The following is an 18,935-nucleotide window of genomic DNA, read 5'->3' as shown; positions in this document are numbered from 1 at the left end:
TCACGGGGTTAAACCTTTATTGGGGGGGTTAGGGGGGTACCTTAGAACTAAAGGGGGCTAACCCTAACTGCCCTAACAGTTATTACAGTCACAAATGACACCCGCTGGGTGATCAGGGGGTTAAACCTTTATTAGGTAATAAATGGCGGGTGCCCTGAAACTATAAAAAAATAACTAACCAACCAGCGTCACCTGTAACAGTTATATGGTGATCACTGGTGAAAGGGTTAACTAGGGGGCAATCAGGGGGCTTTATGCGGTAGTATATGGGGGTCCCTGGCGCTATAAAAAGCTGCGGCGAACCTAAATACCTACCTGCCTAACTAGCGTCACCTGTGACACTAATACAGCGATCAGAAAAACGATCGCTTATTAGGCTGGGTTCACACTGGAGTGATGCGGGAACGCCACGAATCCGCGGCGGGTTCCCGCATCGCATGCCTCCCGGCGGCAGTTCACACTGCCCTATGCGAACTGCTGGGAGTGTCAGTGAAATGTTAATGACACCCCCAGATCAGTTCGCATATCGCAGTGCGATCTGCAAACTCGGATCGCATGGTGTGAACACCCATGCGATCCGATTCTGCTGCGGACCAAAAAAAGGGTCCCATGCGAATTTGCGGCGGGTGCGGCGGGTGCGGCGAATGGCTGAACTCGAATCGCACAGAGATCGGATGTGATTTGCACTGCAGTGCGGTGCAAATCACATTCGTTCTCATAAACCGCTGCAATGTGAACCCAGCCTTAGTGACACTGGCGACGGGGGGTGATCACGGGGTTAAACCTTTATTGGGGGGGTTAGGGGGGTACATTAGAACTAAAGGGGGCTAACCCTAACTGCCCTAACAGTTATTACAGTCACAAATGACACCAATGCAAAAAAAAAAAAAAATGACATTGGTGTCACTGTGACTGGGGGGCAGGGGTAATTGGGGGGGTGATCGGGGGGGTGTGAGTGTGCCTGGCATGTTCTACTGTGTAGTGTCGTGTTGGTGCAACTCACCGATCCTCTCTCCTCGGTGTCGGAACGAAAAATACCGACACGGAGGAGAGATTACATCACTTCCTCTCCTGTGTTTACATTACAGGAGAGGAAGTGATGTCACGAAGACTTTCTATTCGCCGGGAGCGATCGCGAGGGGGTGGCCATGAATGAATGGCCGTCCCCTCGTCCGGGATCGCTCCCGAACGAATTCCGACCGCCGCAGGCACCGGGCGGGGGCCCGTTCGGGCCCCCGACCCGCGGGAAGGCAGGGACGTACATGTACGCCCATATGCCTGCCCGTGCCATTCTGTCGACGTACATCGTCGTGCGGCGGTCGGGAAGTGGTTAAATACCCTCTGGGCTCCTCCCATAAATTCAGGCCACCGTACTGGCCTTCTAATTTATGGTCGTGGCCCTAAGACCGAGACAAATGTGGATCACATAAACACGCGACAAGACTCACAACATAAATAGACCTGAGGTGTGGCTTTTGATAGTCTGCTAGGTATGGCAAGAAAAGGGGCCTAAAATAACCGGGTAGGGAAGTATGTTTATTGGCTCTAACTTCATTGAGCGAGCTTGGAGAAGGCAAGGGCCATCTCAACTTGAGGGTTTGGAATATATCTGGTGAAGCAGGTGGACTTCCAGCTGCCTAGATTCTTGATCACATGGTCTGGTACTCTGTGCTGAGATGCGGCGAGGCTGCGCCGATCCAAAGGAATATCCAGAATACTGCCGGGGTCTAGGTCTAAGTTTACCAGTAAGACCCTAACATGTTTAATAAACTGACTGCTACACAGGGGGTTGACCGGGAAAAGGCAGTAATGGACTAAAGACTGGCTGGCTAGGTAGGTGAGAGAGCAGATGGTCAAGGATTGTTACTGGGCACCAAGTGTTGCTAGTTCGAAAGAAGTTGAAATACACTCCGGGTCCGGTTTGTTTTGCATTTGAGACCATAAGATGAAGGACATAGTGGCTTGGGAAGCCACTCAGGAGGTGTCGTAGGAAGCAGTAGAAAGCTAGGTAGATGTCCGCTTGGATGACTGGGCTGGGCAAGACCCCAAAGGGGAACGTGAAGATTTCAGACATGCCCCTAAAGATAGCGTTTGTGATGAGTAAGAGTTTCCCGTTTGGTTGTAGACTGCTGCTTTTGAATACTGCGCAACAAGGCTTTCACTGTATGGGCTGTGAAGACAGATGGCTTTCCAGGAACCTGTAAGGACATGAAATGCTGAATACCGGCCAGGTACAGCCTGAATGTGTTATGAGTGAGAGCCAGCTGTGTGTGGCAATAAGATATAAAGGCTAGTACGTGAGTGACGTCATCTGGTGTGGTTCCAGGTCAAACTGCTACGAACCTACGGTAGGTGTTCCAGGCCGTGCAATAAGCCTTTAGTGTGTTGCTAGACAGCGAGTGGTTGATGAGCCAGGTTTTGTTGGCAAGGTGTGGCTTCAATTCATTGTTAGTTGAGACCAAGGTGAGATAGGAGTGAATGGTGGGTCAGCCCCGAGTTTCTGCTGAAAAAATTTGACAAAATTGAAGCGGGACAGTGCATCGACTTGCCAGGGATATGCTCACAGTAAATGTTAAATTGGTGATGTAGTGATAATTGCCCCAGCCTGCGCAGGAAGGACGTGACGGGGAGCGACTTGGATCTACCCTTATTAATGATGTCGGCAGTAGCCTGGTTTTCTGTGGTGAAGAGCTCTGTCTGACCTGTCCACGTGTGGCCCCAGACTTGGGCTGCTGCCACGATAGGGTACAGCTCGAACACTGACGAAACCAGGAATCAGGCAGATTTCCGAGGGCCATGGTCTGGCAAACCAGTGATGGCCAAAAATTGCAGCAAAACTTGTGGAGGCTACAGCATATGTGACTACCTGGGGCGACTGAGCTGATACTGAGGGAATAAACATTGATATGCCATTCCAGTTGGTGAGGAACTCCTCCCACATAGCTAAGTCCGCTACTGCTGCTGGGTCTAGTCTGAGGACTTGATCGGGTCCTGCTCTCTGGCGAGAAAGACTAAGAGCTGTGAGATGAACGACCGTCCCTGAGGAATAATTCTCATAGCAAAATTGAGCATCCCTATCAAGGACTGCAGCTGTCTTAGTACACTCCTGTGACCAGGTAAACTTGTGAATGACCGGCCTAGCACGGGCTAATTTGTCAGAAGGCATGTCATGCGTATCCAGGACTATGCCTAGGAAAGTGATGGAATGTAAATGGTAAGATGCATGTATTTGTAGCAATTGCAAGGAGTTTGTACTAAGATGCATGTTTTGCAGAGATTGAACAAACTGCTTAGTAGCATACCTAATGAATCATAGATTTGTTATAGGGACTGTTACGAATTGGTGTGTGGGATAATCCTGATGCAAACCTTTGTGCCGCCAGTGTGACTAGGTTAGAATCGGATTGTGATGTGTACAAATGTGACATGAATCAGTAGAAATGACAATAACGAATTGTAGGTTTATGATAGGCATTGCTACGAGTAGGTGTGCGGGATATCCATGATGCAAACCGTTGTGCCGACCAGTGAGACTAGGTTTGGAATGGACTGTGATGCATGTAGCTGCCGATGCGATCCGAATCAGTCAGTAGAAATATGAATAATGTATTGTAGGGTATGGTAAGAACCGCTATGAATCGATGTGTGGGATACGACTGATGCGAACCGTTGTGCCGCTGAGGCGACTAGGCTCTGAGTAACATGACATAACAAAACGTTTGTAGGGTACGAGAGTGAGTGGTATGAATCAGTCCGGGATGTATCCGATGCAAACCGCTGTGCCGCTGACGTGACTAGGTTCAAAACGGACTGTGGTAGGTATGCAATGTATATGATACGAATCAGTAGTAGGGTAGAGTGTATACTCCCCTTACTCTAAAACCCGAACCCATACCAACCACCCAGTCCCCCAAGCTAATCAAGTGCAGACAAGGCACCAGGTGGGTCTAATTACCACCTCAATCAGACACAGAACCTGTGCAAACAATACATGCTCATCTCCAAATGGATGAGACGGCAACCCCGTAGACTGAGAATCCTATGAGCAACCTATGGGGTTGCCGTCTCATCCATATTGAGTAAAATCGGACAATGACCAACAGTGGCTCAGAGGCTTGGATCTACGAATGAAAGGTATGTTTGTGGATGGGATGACAGGCGAGGCTGAGGGAACATTGGAATCCACTACACCTGTTCCGAATGATGTCGGGACACGACCGAAAACAACTCGGAGGCAGCTAAAAACGAAAGGGATGTAGGATAGGAAATATAAAGAATCATAACATTGCATATGAACGAAAAACTGGAATCAACAAAGAGCAAGGGCGAGTGGTTGGCTTAAAAACCCTCCAGGGTCCTCCCATTAATTCAGGCCACCATACTGGCCTTCTAATATATATCAAATACTAAAAAGGGTGAGGTCCATTACGACAGGTGCCAGTGCAGAGCAATTAGGCCTTCCCAGGGGCCGTATATAGAGAAAAAGGAGAGGGATTGCTGCACAAATAGAATATTTATTCAAAAAAAATTTTTTTTTAAGTTACATACTTTCCATGTTATGCAAGGTAACAGTTTTGGGCTAAGACGATACGCCCTTGATCAGACCAAAAGAATAAATGATATCAAGATACAAATTCACTACATATATTCACAATAATCATTTGGAACCAATTAATTTAGCATTCCCTAAGTATTCATGAGCATAGAAATTAGCATAACGATTGGAATGACAGCCATCAGGACTAATGAGTTCCCCACACATCATGAGGATACTAGAAAGAGGCACCTGTTTTAAAGAAAGAAGAAAAATACACACACATTACTACAATTTATTACAAAAAAAAGGTAAAATAAAAATATGTAAAAAAATAAATAAAAAAAGTTAAAACAAATAAAATAAAGTATAAAAAATAAAAATGAAAATAAAAAATGCAAATAAATAGGCAAATACACACATATATTACATTATTACAAAAATAAATATAAATCAAAATGAGAATTTAACCTAAACATCTAAACAATGTATCCAGGCTACTTTTTTTTTTTAAGGCAAGTTCTCTATTCCTACCTTGTCAATTATGTGGTATACCATCAATGACCGTATATTTTAACTGTGATACATGATGTCCTGTTAATTTGTCAAGTTTGTCCCTAATCGAATATTTGTGTCGTGCAATTCGCTCTTTAACCTTCTGAGTAGTCTCACCCACATATAATAACCCCCTTGGGCACTTAATGATATAAACCACATAAAAGATTACCCATGTCAGTCTTTTTATTGCTATATTATAACCTTTATGCGGATGGGAAAAAGATTTTCCCTTCACCATATTAGTACAATACAATTTAAACAAGGATAAGAACCCTTATTATGTGGACCTAAAAATGTAATTGGTGCAGTCTGCAACCGATATTGGTCAGATTTTACCAATTGATCATGTATGGTCCTTCCTCAGCGGTAAGAAGGTAAAGGGGAGCATAAAATTCTGGAACTAATGGGTAATTTTCATATAATATAGACAAGTGTTTTTTTTATTATATTAGATACATGATTAGAAAAAGGATGAAACTGGGAGAGGAAGACTATCCTACGACCCACAATGCAAATCATGTTGTGCTCTTTTAACAACCTCTTTAGGATAACCCTGCTGTCGGAGTCTACCCTCCAGCTCATCCAATTTCATCTCACGAGTTTCAGTGTCACCTACAATCCTTGATATATGTGTAATTTAAATACACCAGGAGGGTGAAAACTGGAATAATGCAGTAGTTGATTTAGATCAGTGGGCTTTCTATACAAATCGCTGATAATGTATCCATTACTAATGCCTAAATGGGTATCACGAAAATGAATCTGAGTCTTATTACTATACATATTAAATTTAAGACTGGGAATAAGATTAATATATGTATTAAACAGCATTAAAGATTCCATGGTGCCCACCCACACAGCAAAGACGCCATCTATAAATCTGTACCAGCAGGCACAGTTTTTCATGAATAAATCACAACTATAAAAAACACATTCTCTACCTTGTCCATAAATGTGTGTGTGTGTGTGTGTGTGTGTGTGTGTGTGTGTGTGTGTGTGTGTGTGTGTGTGTGTGTGTGTGTGTGTGTGTGTGTGTGTGTGTGAGACATTAGAACTCATAGCTGCTCCAGCCAATTGTAAGTAATAAGTATCCTTGAAAAGGAAGACATTTTCCTCCAAAACTATTTTTAAAAGGTCTAACAAAAAAGATATCTGAGCTAAATCATATTTGTTTGAATGAATCAGTAGCTGGTGGCATGCCTCAATGCCCAATTCATGAGGAATAGCTGTATACAAACTTGCCACATCCCAAGTAACCAGAAGAGAGTCATCATCACAGTGTACATTTCTAATTTTCTCCAAAATCTTCTTGATACCCTTTTAAGCATTAGTAATGGGTACATTATCAGCGGATGAAGGGGTTTGCCCAGACAGGGGTTGCATTGGCCACTAACATCTTGGATAAAGTATTCATATTGGATTAAGTATTGCACTTCTGCTCAGCACTTCAGCGATTGCACAAAGCGAAAATATACAACAGACTTCAGCAGAACATTAAACAGACTACAGGTGACCTGATTCTCCAAACTTTTTCTTCTCTTATTCAGGCTTCCTCTCAATCTCACCCCTCTGTATCATGCACTCTATTTTTCCTTCTCACAGTTGCATCGTCTCTGCTTAAATTCTCACTCCTTAACCCACCTTTTCCACCCCACAGCTTACATTTATCACCCTCACTCCTGTCTTCACCTTATTACTGCACTCATCAGCTCCTGCTAACTCTAAATCCATATACCAATAAAGCCTGCAGGCCACTGGGATGTGTCCCCCCACATAAGTCACACTCCCATATCACCTCTCTCACCCTTCTTCTTCTGCTAACTTCTGGAGATATTTCCCCAAATTCTGGACCACAATTATTTACCTTCGGCCAACATACCCAGCACAACCCATCCTCTGCTAGCAGCCGCAATCCACACAATCTCATTTCTATTCCTCTTCAGCCTAGAGCCGCCAGCCTCCCCTTCTCCTATGCCCTTTGGAATGCCCGCTCTGTTTGTAACAAACTCACCACCGTCCATGACCTATTTATCACCAACTCCCTGAACCTACTTGCAATTACCTGAGACCTGGATTCAAGAATCTGACCTTCCTTCTCCTGCATCTCTCTCCTATGGTGGCCTCCTGTGGACTCACTCTCCCAGGCCTAGTGGACGGAAAGGAGGTGGTGTTGGAATCCTCCTATCCCCTCAAAGCACTTTTCAGGTTCTTCATCCACCCCCCTCTCTGTCCCTCTCTTCATTTGAAGCTCACTGTATTTGCCTATTTTCTCTGGTTTCATTGAAAATTGCTGTAATCTATCGGCCCCCTGGACCGGTATCAAACTTCCTTGACGACTTTTCTGCCTGGCTACCCTACTTTTTTTTTTTTTTTTTTTTTTTTCCAAAGATTTTTATTGGTTTTCAAAATACATCATACAGTGAAATAATGACACATAGATATATATATATATATAGATATATATAAGGCAGGCAATCCATGTTGAGCAAGAATAATACAAACAAACAAATTGGATATGGTTGTACAGTAGATGTAGAATGGAATCCTAGGTCTAGATAAACAGTTTCAATAAGATGCTAAAATCTATGGGAGAAATTCCCAAGGCAAATAAAATCAGATCGTTTAATTGTGTAGGTACAAAGTTGTACTATGATCAACAGGTCTAGAGGTGGATTGCCCGATCGTGACAACAAAGAACGTGTCAAGGTAAGTAAAGATTGAGAAGGAGGTAAGGGGGTATGTGATAGGGTTATACCTTTTATTCTGGAGATGTATCTCCTCGTAGAGAGGAGGGTGGGGAGAGGGGACCTAAGTTAAAGAGAGACAGGATAAAGAACGAGTGAAAAAGGGTAAAGAGAGGGGAGGATGTGTCTTTAGGTAAAGGAATCAGAAAGGGGTGCAGGAGATCTGCTACTCGCCGTCTACGAATCAACACCCTTTTAAGGTGGATGGATGAAGTGTCGTGTGGTAGGAAACCCAGGGGGTACTCTGTGCTAAGTACGGATATTTAAATATGCGAAGGTTATTCAGGGGGGATTGTGAAGCAGGTCGTGAAAGTCAACAGTAGTTCGAAAGTGGATCCAGGGTGCCCATTTGGAGCTAAATTTCGTCGGAGTGTCAGCATGAATGTGAATCAATTCTTCTATGTGTGCTATCTTGTCAACTCTACGGAGCCATTCTGCAATGGAAGGGATAGTAGAAGATTTCCAATATATTGGGATACATTGCTTCGCTGCACTGATTAAGTGGAGTGTAAGAGATTTTCGGTAAGACGTGCTAGAGTGGGCATCATGATGTAACAAGAAAAGTGCTGGAGAGAAGGGTATTGTCGAGCCCGTAAGTTTTTCAATGTTCCTATGTACTAGCTGCCAGAAAGGACGTATGGCTGAGCAAAGCCACCACAGATGTAGGAGGGTACCACCAGGATTGTGACATCTCCAGCATGTATCCAGAGTTTCTGCATCCCAGGAGTGGAGCAAAGCAGGAGAACGGTACCAGCGACATTGTAATTTATATCCATTTTCCTGCGTTGATACGTTCAGCGAACCTTTATGCCTACTTTCTCTCCTCTGAAATTCCAACACTCATTCTTTGTGACTTCAACATCCCTGTTAATCTTAACACTCCTGCTACTTCTAAGCTGCTGAGCCTAACCTCCTCTTTTGATCTAAAACAATGGACAAGTGCTTCCACTCACTCTGTTGGCAACTGCCTTGACCTCATCTTCTCCTACCTATTCACTCCGCACACCCTTTCCAATATTCCTTTGCCTCTATCTGATCACCACCTTATTAGTTTCAATCTCTCCTTGTCTGCCTCCTCCTTACCCTCCAACTACCAAACTATAACCTTCGCCATCTTAACCCTTCTCTTCTTTTCTCTGCTACAGATTGTCTCTACGACAAAATCTCATCCTTGTCCTGCCCCAACTTGGCTACTTCTGTCTACAACAGTACACTGTCATCCACCCTGGATACCTTGGCCCCCCTTACTACGCACAGAATCAGGCCCCGACCACTACAACCCTGGCAGACAGACAATACCAGAAGCCTCAAAAAACGTAGCCGTGCTCTTGAGCGTCTGTGGTGTAAAACTAAGGCACAGCAAGACTTCAGCCAATATAAATCTGCCCTCCAAAAATACCATTCCTGCCTGCACGCTGCCAAACAGACCTACTTTATCACTCTCATTAACACCCTCTCACGCAGTCCCCGTCAACTCTTTTCTACCTTTACCACTCTACTTTGTCCTCCATTACCCCCCACCCACTAACTTACTCACTGCCCAGGAGATGGCTTATCACTTCAAAAATAAGATTGAGATGATTTGTCATCTCGAGATCTCCGCTCTACAGACATCTCCCTCACCTTACACTCAATATCCTCCTGCGCAATCAATACTTTCCTCTTTTGACCCAGCTACTATAGAGGAAGTCACTAAACTTTTTTCTAATGCCCACTTAACCTCCTGCCCCCTGGACCCTCTTCCTTCTCAAATACTACGGTCACCATCTGACTCAATCCTACACTCCTTAACTCATATCTTCAACCTCTCACTCTCTACTGGCATCTTCCCCAACCCTCTAAAACATGCACTAGTCACTCCCATACCAAAAAGGGCCTCAGACCCCACCAATCTTAACAATTTAAGACCCATCTCTTTACTCCCTTTTGCCTCCAAACTCCTTGAACGTTTAGTCTACAACCGACTGAGCAACCACCTCATTGAAAATAACCTTCTCGATCCTTTTTGGTCTGGATTTCGCCCACAGCACTCCACAGAAACTGCCCTCCCTAAAAATCACTAACGACTTACTAACAGCCAAAACCAACGGTCATTATTCCATACTCTTACTCTTGGACCTTTCTGCTGCCTTTGATACAGTTGACCACCCCCTCCTCCTCAAAAAACTCAATTTGCTTGGTCTCCATGGCTGCACTCTCCATTGGTTTGAATCATACCTATCTCATCGCACCTTCAGTGTCACTTACAACTCCACTTCCTCTTCTCCAACTCCCCTTTCCGTTGGGGTCCCCCAAGGTTCTGTCCTTGGACCTCTACTATTCTCGATCTACACGTCCTCCCTGGGTCAGCTGATAGCATCCCATGGCTTTCACTACCATTTATATGCTGATGACACCCAAATCTATCTCTCTACCCCTCAGCTCACCCCATCAATCTCCTCACGCATCGCTGATCTACTAACAGACATATCAGCCTGGATGTCACACCACTTCCTCAAACTTAATCTATCTAAAACCGAGCTCTTAATATTTCCTCCCCCACGTACTCCTTCGCCTGACATCTCTGTCAAGATCAATGGCACATCTATCAGTCCATCCCCACATGCCAGGGTGCTAGGGGTAACCTTAGACTCCGAACTGTCCTTTCAGGCCCACATTCAAGCCCTGTACAAATCATGCCGCCTTAGCCTCCGCAACATTTCCAGAATACGCCCCTTTTTAACTAATGACACCACCAAGCTTCTAATTTACTCCCTGGTCATCTCTCGCCTCGACTACTGCAACTCCCTCCTCGTTGTAATACCTTTACACAGACTATCCCCCCTCCAGTCCATAATGAATGCCGCTGCCAGACTCATCCACCTTACCAGCCATTCAGTGTCCTCCACTCCTCTCTGCCAATCCCTGCACTGGCTTCCACTCACCCAACGAATAAAATTCTAAGTACTAACAATAATTTACAAAGCCATCCATAACTCTGCCCCCAGCTACATCACTGACCTAGTCCCAAAATACCAACCAAACCGTCATCGCAAGACCTCCTGCTCTCTAGCTCCCTTGTCACCTCCTCCCATGCTCGCCTCCAGGATTTCTCCAGAGCTTCTCCCAACCTTTGGAACTCCCTACCCCAATCTGTCCGACTGTCCCCTAATCTATCCATCTTTAGACGATCCCTGAAAACCCTTCTCTTCAAAGAAGCCTATCCTGCTTCTAACTAACACTGTTTTACTTCCTCCATCAGCTCATTCCCCACAGCTATTACCTTTTGTATCAATTGCCCCTTCCTTTTTAGATTGTAAGCTCTAACGAGCAGGGCCCTCCGATTCCTCTTGTACCAAATTGTAATGTAAATGTAATGTCTGCCCTCATGTCAAGCGCTGAGCAAACTGATGGCGCTATATAAAACCTGTATAATAATGTATAATAATAATAATGTACAGAAAGCTCACTGATCTAACGCAACTACGGCATTATTCCAGTTTTCACCCTCCTTGGGTATTTAAATCTATCCCTCTGAGTCAAATGACACGTTATCAAGGATTGTAGGTGACACTGAGACTCCTGAGTTGAGATTGGAGCTTAAGGTTAGACTCCGACAGCGGGGTTATCCTAAAGAGGTTGTTAAAAAAGCACAACATATTGCACAACGCATTGTAAAAAAGAAAAACTGTGGGTCGTAGGATACCACTCATCCTTTTTCTAATCGTGTAATATAGTTAAAAAAACACTGGTCTATATTATCTGAAAATCTTCTTATGTGGTTTATATTATTAAGTTCCCATGCGGGTTATTATATGTGGGTGAGACTCCTCAGAAAGTTAAAGAGTGAATTGCACGTCACAAATACTCGATTAGGGACGAACTTGACCAATTGCCATTGGCAAGACATTTTTTGGAAAAGGGACATCATGTATCACAGTATACCATGTAATCAACGATGTGGGAATAGAGAACTTGCCTTAAAAAAAAAAAAATGAGAAGTAGCCTGGATACATCGTTTAGACACTGAGCCCAAAAGGATTCAATTCTGATTTCAATTTATATTTATTTTTGTAATGATGTAATATGTAATGATGTAATATACGTGTGTATTTGGCTATTTGTTTGCATTTTTTATACTTTATTTTATGTTTTTTTTTTTTTACATATTATTTTTTTTTTTTTTTTAATAAGTTGTAGAATTTTTTCAGATTATATGTTTGGTTCAGAATCTAGTGCACATTATATATATATATACACAGTGCCTTGCGAAAGTATCCGGCCGCCTTGAACTTTTCAACCTTTTGCCACATTTCAGGCTTGAAACATAAAGATATAAAATTTAAATTTTTTGTGAAGAATCACCAACAAGTGGGACACAATTGTGAAGTGGAACGAAATCTATTGGATAATTTAAACTTTTTTAGCAAATAAAAAAACTGAAAAGTGTTGCGTGCAAAATTATTCGGCCCCTTTACTTTCAGTGCAGCAAACTCACTCCAGAAGTTCAGCGAGGATCTCTGAATGATCCAATGTTGTCCTAAATGACTGATGGTGATAAATAGAATCCACCCGTGTGTAATCAAGTCTCTGTATAAATGCACCTGCTCTGTGATAGTCTCAGGGTTCTGTTGAAAGCGCAGAGAGCATCATGAAGACCAAGGAACACACCAGGCAGGTCTGTAATACTGTTGTGGAGAAGTTTAAAGCCGGATTTGGATACAAAAAGATTTCCCAAAACATCCCAAGGAGCACTGTGCAAGCGATCATTTTGAATTGGAAGGAGTATCAGACCACTGCATATCTACCAAGACCTGGCCGTCCCTCTAAACTTTCAGCTCAGACAAGGAGAAGACTGATCAGAGATGCAGCCAAGAGGCCCATGATCACTCTGGATGAACTGCAGAGAACTACAGCTGAGGTGGGAGAGTCTGTCCATAGGACAACAATCAGTCGTACACTGCACAAATCTGGCCTTTATGGAAGAGTGGCAAGAAGAAAGCCATTTCTCAAAGCTATCCATAAAAAGTCTTGTCTAAAGTTTGCCACAAGCCACCTGGGAGACACACCAAACATGTGGAAGAAGGTGCTCTGGTCAGATGAAACCAAATTCGAACTTTTTGCCCACAATGCAAAACGATATGTTTGGCGTAAAAGCAACACAGCTCATCACCCTCAACACACCATCCCCGCTGTCAAACATGGTAGTGGCAGCATCATGGTTTGGGCCTGCTTTTCTTCAGCAGGGACAGGGAAGATGGTTAAAATTGAGGGGAAGATGGATGCAGCCAAATACAGGACCATTCTGGATGAAAACCTGTTGGAGTCTGCAAAAGACCTGAAACTGCGACGGAGATTTATCTTCCAACAAGACAATGATCCCAAACATACAGCAAAATCTACAAAGGAATGGTTCACAAATAAACGTATCCAGGTGTTAGAATGGCCAAGTCAAAGTCCAGACCTGAATCCAATCGAGAATCTGTGGAAAGAGCTGAAAACTGCTGTTCACAAATGCTCTCCATCCAACCTCACTGAGCTCGAGCTGTTTTGCAAGGAAGAATGGGCAAGAATTTCAGTCTCTCGATGTGCAAAACTGATAGAGACATACCCCAAGTGACTTGCAGCTGTAATCGCAGCAAAAGGTGGCTCTACAAAGTATTAACGCAAGGGGGCCGAATAATTTTGCACGCCCCACTTTTCATTTTTTTATTAGTTAAAAAAGTTTCAAAAATCCAATAGATTTCGTTCCACTTCACAATTGTGTCCCACTTGTTGGTGATTCTTCACAAAAAATAAAAAAATTATATCTTTATGTTTGAAGCCTGAAATGTGGCAAAAGGTTGAAAAGTTCAAGGGGGCCGAATACTTTTGCAAGGCACTGTATTTATATATATATATATATATATATATATATATATATACACACACACACACACGCACACACACACACTGTATGTGTATTTTTCTTCTTTTTTAATAACAGGTGCCTTCTCCTGGTATCCTCATGATGTGTGGGGAACTCATTATACCTGATGGCTCTGTTGTTCCAATCATTATGCTAATTTCTATGCTCATGATTACTTAGTGAATGTTAAATTATTTAATTGGTTCTAGGTGATTATTGTGAATATATGTAGGGAATTTGTATCTTGATGTCACAGCATATATTTAGTATGTATGCTGCAGGTTTATTTACACTAAAGTTACATAGTAAGAAAGGTTGAAAAAAGACAAAAGTCCATCAAATCCAATCTATGTGTGATTATATGTCAGTATTACCTTGTATATCCCTGTATGTTATGGTCATTCAGGTGCTTATCTAATAGTTTTTTTAAACTATCGATGCCCCTCGCTGAGACCACCGCCTGTGGAAGGGAATTCCACATCCTTGCCGCTCTTACAGTAAAGAATCCTCTACGTAGTTTGAGGTTAAACCTCTTCTTCTAATTTTAATGAGTGGCCACATGTAATTTTAAACTCCCTTCCGCAAAAAAGTTTTATCCCTATTGTGGGGACACCAGTACATTATTTGTAAATCATATCCCCTCTCAAAAGACTCTTCTCCAGAGAGAATAAGTTCAGTGTTCACAACCTTTCTTCATAACTAATATCCTCCAGACCCTTTTTTTTAGCTTTGTTGTCCTTCTTTGTACTCGCTCTATTTCCAGTACATCCTTCCTGAGAACAGGTGTCCAGAACTGGACAGTATACTCCAGGTGCGGCCGGACCAGAGTTTTGTAGAGTGGGAGAATTGTCCCTTTATCTCTGGAGTTAATCCTTTTTTAATGCATGTCAATATTCTGTTTGCTTTGTCAGCAGCAGCTTGGCATTGCATGTCATTGCTGAGCCTATCATCTACTAAGACCCCCAGGCTCTTTTCCATCCTAGATTCCCCCAGACGTTCTCCCCCTAGTGTATAGATTGCATTCATATTTTTGCCACCCAAATGCATTATTTTACATTTTTCTACATTAAACCTCATTTGCCATGTAGTTGCCCACCCCATTAATTTGTTCAGATCTTCTTGCAAGTTTTCCACATCCTACAGAGAAGTTATTTCCCTGCTTAGCTAAATATCATCCACAAATACAGAGATGGAACTGCTTACCCCATCCTCCATGTTGTTGATGAACAAATTAAATAGGATTGGTTCCAGCACAGAACCCTGTGGGACCCCACTACCCAACTATTCTGGGTATTCTCCATTTATCACCACCCTCTGAACTCGCCCTTGTAGCCAGATTTCAATCCATGTACTCACCCTATGGTCCATGCCAATAGACCCTATTTTGTACAGTAACCGTTTATGAGGACCTGTGTAAAATACTTTTGCAAAATCCAGATACACCACTAGGGATGAGCTTCGTGTTCGAGTCGAACGTACGTTCGACTCGAACATTGGCTGTTCGGCCGTTCGGCGAATTCCGAACGTTTGGGCCGTTCGCGTCAAAATTCGAGTGACGCGCGCGTGGACCACAATGCACTGCGGTGGCGCAGTGCATTGCTGCCCCATGATTGGCCAAGCATGCACTGTGACCCCGCATGCTTGGCCAATCGCAGCGCCGGCAGCGAGGAGAGCCATGATTGGCCACAGGCATCCTGCCTGTGGCCAATCATAGCTCAGGCTGTGTAGTGCACGCCCCACACTATATAAGGCCGCCTTTGAGGCGGCCTCGTGTAGTGTGTTACTTAGCATCTGAAGCAGTGGGTGTTCTGTGTACCTTCAACACAGTACACACCAATCGTTTTTGGCTGATTTCCTATCTTGCTGCTGTGTAGTGGTTGTTGTCTGTGCCCTGACTGCAGTATACACCACTATATTCACCTCACCTATATAGCTAGTGATCTAGCTTTAACCACTTAACAACTGCCCATTGCCGATTAACGGCTTCAGGGCAGTTGTTTAACTCTGAGAGGCCGTTAATTAACGGCCTCCCAGAATTCTGCTCTTGCGTGCCCCGAGGTGTGCGCACTCGAGAGCATCCGTGACCGCCGGGTCGCATCACGGATCACGGTAAACGGCCGCTCATAGCGGCCGTTTACCACGTGATTGCTCCGTCAAATGACGGAGTGATCACTTGGAAACAAACCGGCGTCATGTTATGACGCCTGTTCCTCCCTCCCCTCTCTGTACCGATCGGTACAGCGGAGGGGAAAGAGATCGGTGTCAGCAGCGATGTGGGCTGCATCTGCAGTGCCCACATCGCTGCTCACCGAATTTAACCCCTCAATTCCCTGCCAATACTCTGCAATACCAGTGCATACTCTGCAGTACCCTGCCATTACTCTGCAGTACCCCGCCATTACTCTGCAGTGCAGTACCCTGCCATTACTCTGCAGTGCAGTACCCTGCCATTACTCTGCAGTACCCCGCCATTACTCTGCAGTGCAGTACCCTGCCATTACTCTGCAGTGCAGTACCCCGCCATTACTCTGCAGTGCAGTACCCTGCCATTACTCTGCAGTGCAGTACCCTGCCATTACTCTGCAGTACCCCCCATTACTCTGCAGTAACCCCCATTACTCTGCAGTAACCCCCATTACTCTGCAGTAACCCCCATTACTCTGCAGTACCCCCCAATACTCTGCAGTACCCGCCATTACTCTGCAGTACCCGTCATTACTCTGCAGTACCCCCAATACTCTGCAGTACCCTGCCATTACTCTGTAGTACCCCCCAATACTCTGCAGTACCCTGCTATTACTCTGTAGTACCCCGCCAATGCCCCGCCAATACTCTGTAATACCCTGCCATAAATTGCCATACCCAGCCATACTCAGAGATACCCAGCCATACTCGGTGATACCCTGAAATACCCAGCCATAGACGCCCCCCACCCCTCACCGCCCTCCGGTGCTTCTACCAACTCGCCAGTACGATCAAAGCCAGAATCTTTTTTTTATTTTTTATTTCAGGCTTCCCAGCCTAGAGGTGAGATGTGGGGTCATATTGACCCCCCAGATTTCACTGTAAAGAGGACCTGTCACCCCATATTCCTATTACAAGGGATGTTTACATTTCTTGTAATAGGAATAAAAGTGATCAAAAATATATTTTTGGGGAAAAAAATGTCAAACTAAAATAAATAAAGTAAAATGAACAATAAAAAAATAAAATAAAAATTAAAGCGCCCATGTCCCCATGTGCTCGCATGTGCCACACATGTGAGGTATCGCCGAGAATGTTAGAGCGAGAGCAATAATTCTAGTCCTAGACCTCCTCTGCAACTCAAAACATGTAACCAGTAAAAAAAAAATTAAAGCGTCGCCTATGGGGATTTTTTAAGTAGCAACGTTTGGCGCCATTCCACGGGCATGTGCAATTTTGAAGAGTGACATGTTTGATATCTATTTACTCAGCATAACTTCATCTTTCACTTTATGCAAACATTGGGCTAACAAGTGGTTAATAATAGAGCTTGCAGTCAGTAGTGTTAGGAGATAGTGCGTGCTGTCTGCGTGCTCTGTACCCAGTACATACCGCTATAATATAGGGCAGGCCCCTACTTTCAAACATCCAATTTACAAACGCAAGGAGACAGCAGCAAGTGAGATGAAAAAAGATGGACGACAAAACAAATTATACAGGGGTGATAACCCTTCCCTATGTTTTCCAAAAAGCTTAAAGATAGTTTTTTTGACTGGAGCTACACTTTAAAAATGTACCCGTTGAAAATGACAAACAGATTCAACTTAACACAACAAACCTACACAGTCCCTGTCTTGTTTGCACCGCCTGTATACTGCTGTTCTGAGTATATAGGGCCTGGGGGCCACACGCATTTCCTTTTTTTAATATGGGTACGGGGTTCCCCTTAATATGCGTACAAGACCCAAATAGGCTGGTAATGGGCAGGGAGGGCTACCCATGCCATGTTTCTCAATGATTTTCAACCATATTGCAGGAACCAGATATAACATTAAAACCGCAAGCAGTTTTAAATGGTGTTATTTCCGTTTAATGTCATTTTGTGCAGGGACTGTTCTAAACACGGGAAACACGTGGCACTTCACAGGCATACTACAGACACCCCCCAGGCACCATATTTAAAGGAATATTTCACTTTTTTTTTTCACTTTAATCGTCATTAAAATCAGTGCTCCCGCCAAAACGGCAGTTTTTAAAACTTTTTTTTGCAGTGACCCATGTCCCCTGAGGCAGGAGGCAGGTCCCCAAACCCTTTTTAGGACACTATCTTGCATATTAGCCGTTAAAATTAGCACTTTCCATTTCGAACGTTCGAGTCCCATAGACTTCAATGGGGTTCTAACGTTCGTACCGAACGCGGGGGTCGTTCGCAAGTTCTGGTGCGAACCGAACCGGGGGGTGTTCGGCTCATCCCTATACACCACCTCTACAGGCCTTCCTTTATCTAGATGGCAACTCACCTCCTCAGGCAAGAAAGATTCTTCATGAATCCATGCTGATTACTGCTAATGATACAGTTTTTTTTACTAAAATCTTGTATATAGCCCCTTATCATGCCCTCCAAGAGCTTGCATACTATTGATGTTATGTTAGGCTAACTGGTCTGTAATTCCCAGGGATGTAATATGGGCCCTTTTTAAATATTGGTGCTACATTGGCTTTTCTCCAATCCTCTGGTACCATTCCAATCAGTAGACTGTCAGTAAAAAATAGGAACAATGGTCTGGCAATTACTTGACTGAGCTCCCTAAGTACCCTGGAGTGCAAGCCATCTGGTCCCAGTGATTTATTAATGTTAAGTTTCTCAAGTCTAATTCTAATTCTGTCCTCTGTTAGGCATGAGGGTGCTTCCTGTGATGTGTCATGAGGATAAACACTGCAGTTTTGGTTACTGAAGCCCCCCCCGGATTCCCTCATGAAGACTGAGGAAAATAATAAATTCAATACCTTCACCATCTCCCCATCCTTAGTAACCAGATGTACTTCCTCATTCTTTATGGGGTGAGTATGGTCTGTCCTCCCTTTTTTACTGTTTACATACTTAGACATTTTTGGGATATTTTTTGCTCTAATTGCACCCTTACATTTCTTGTTGCATTTTGTTTGCTCTTTTAAATGTATTATCCAATGGGATGCACTGGCTAATGCCCTTATTTAATATGCTCTTACAGCGAATCCATCTCTCCTC

The sequence above is a fragment of the Lithobates pipiens genome, unplaced genomic scaffold (assembly GCF_037356315.1).
Source record: "Lithobates pipiens isolate NorthernLeopardFrog02 unplaced genomic scaffold, aLitPip1_a1.2 Scaffold_19, whole genome shotgun sequence".
Lineage (NCBI taxonomy): Eukaryota > Metazoa > Chordata > Amphibia > Anura > Ranidae > Lithobates > Lithobates pipiens.
Note: the sequence above shows the minus strand (reverse complement) of the source record.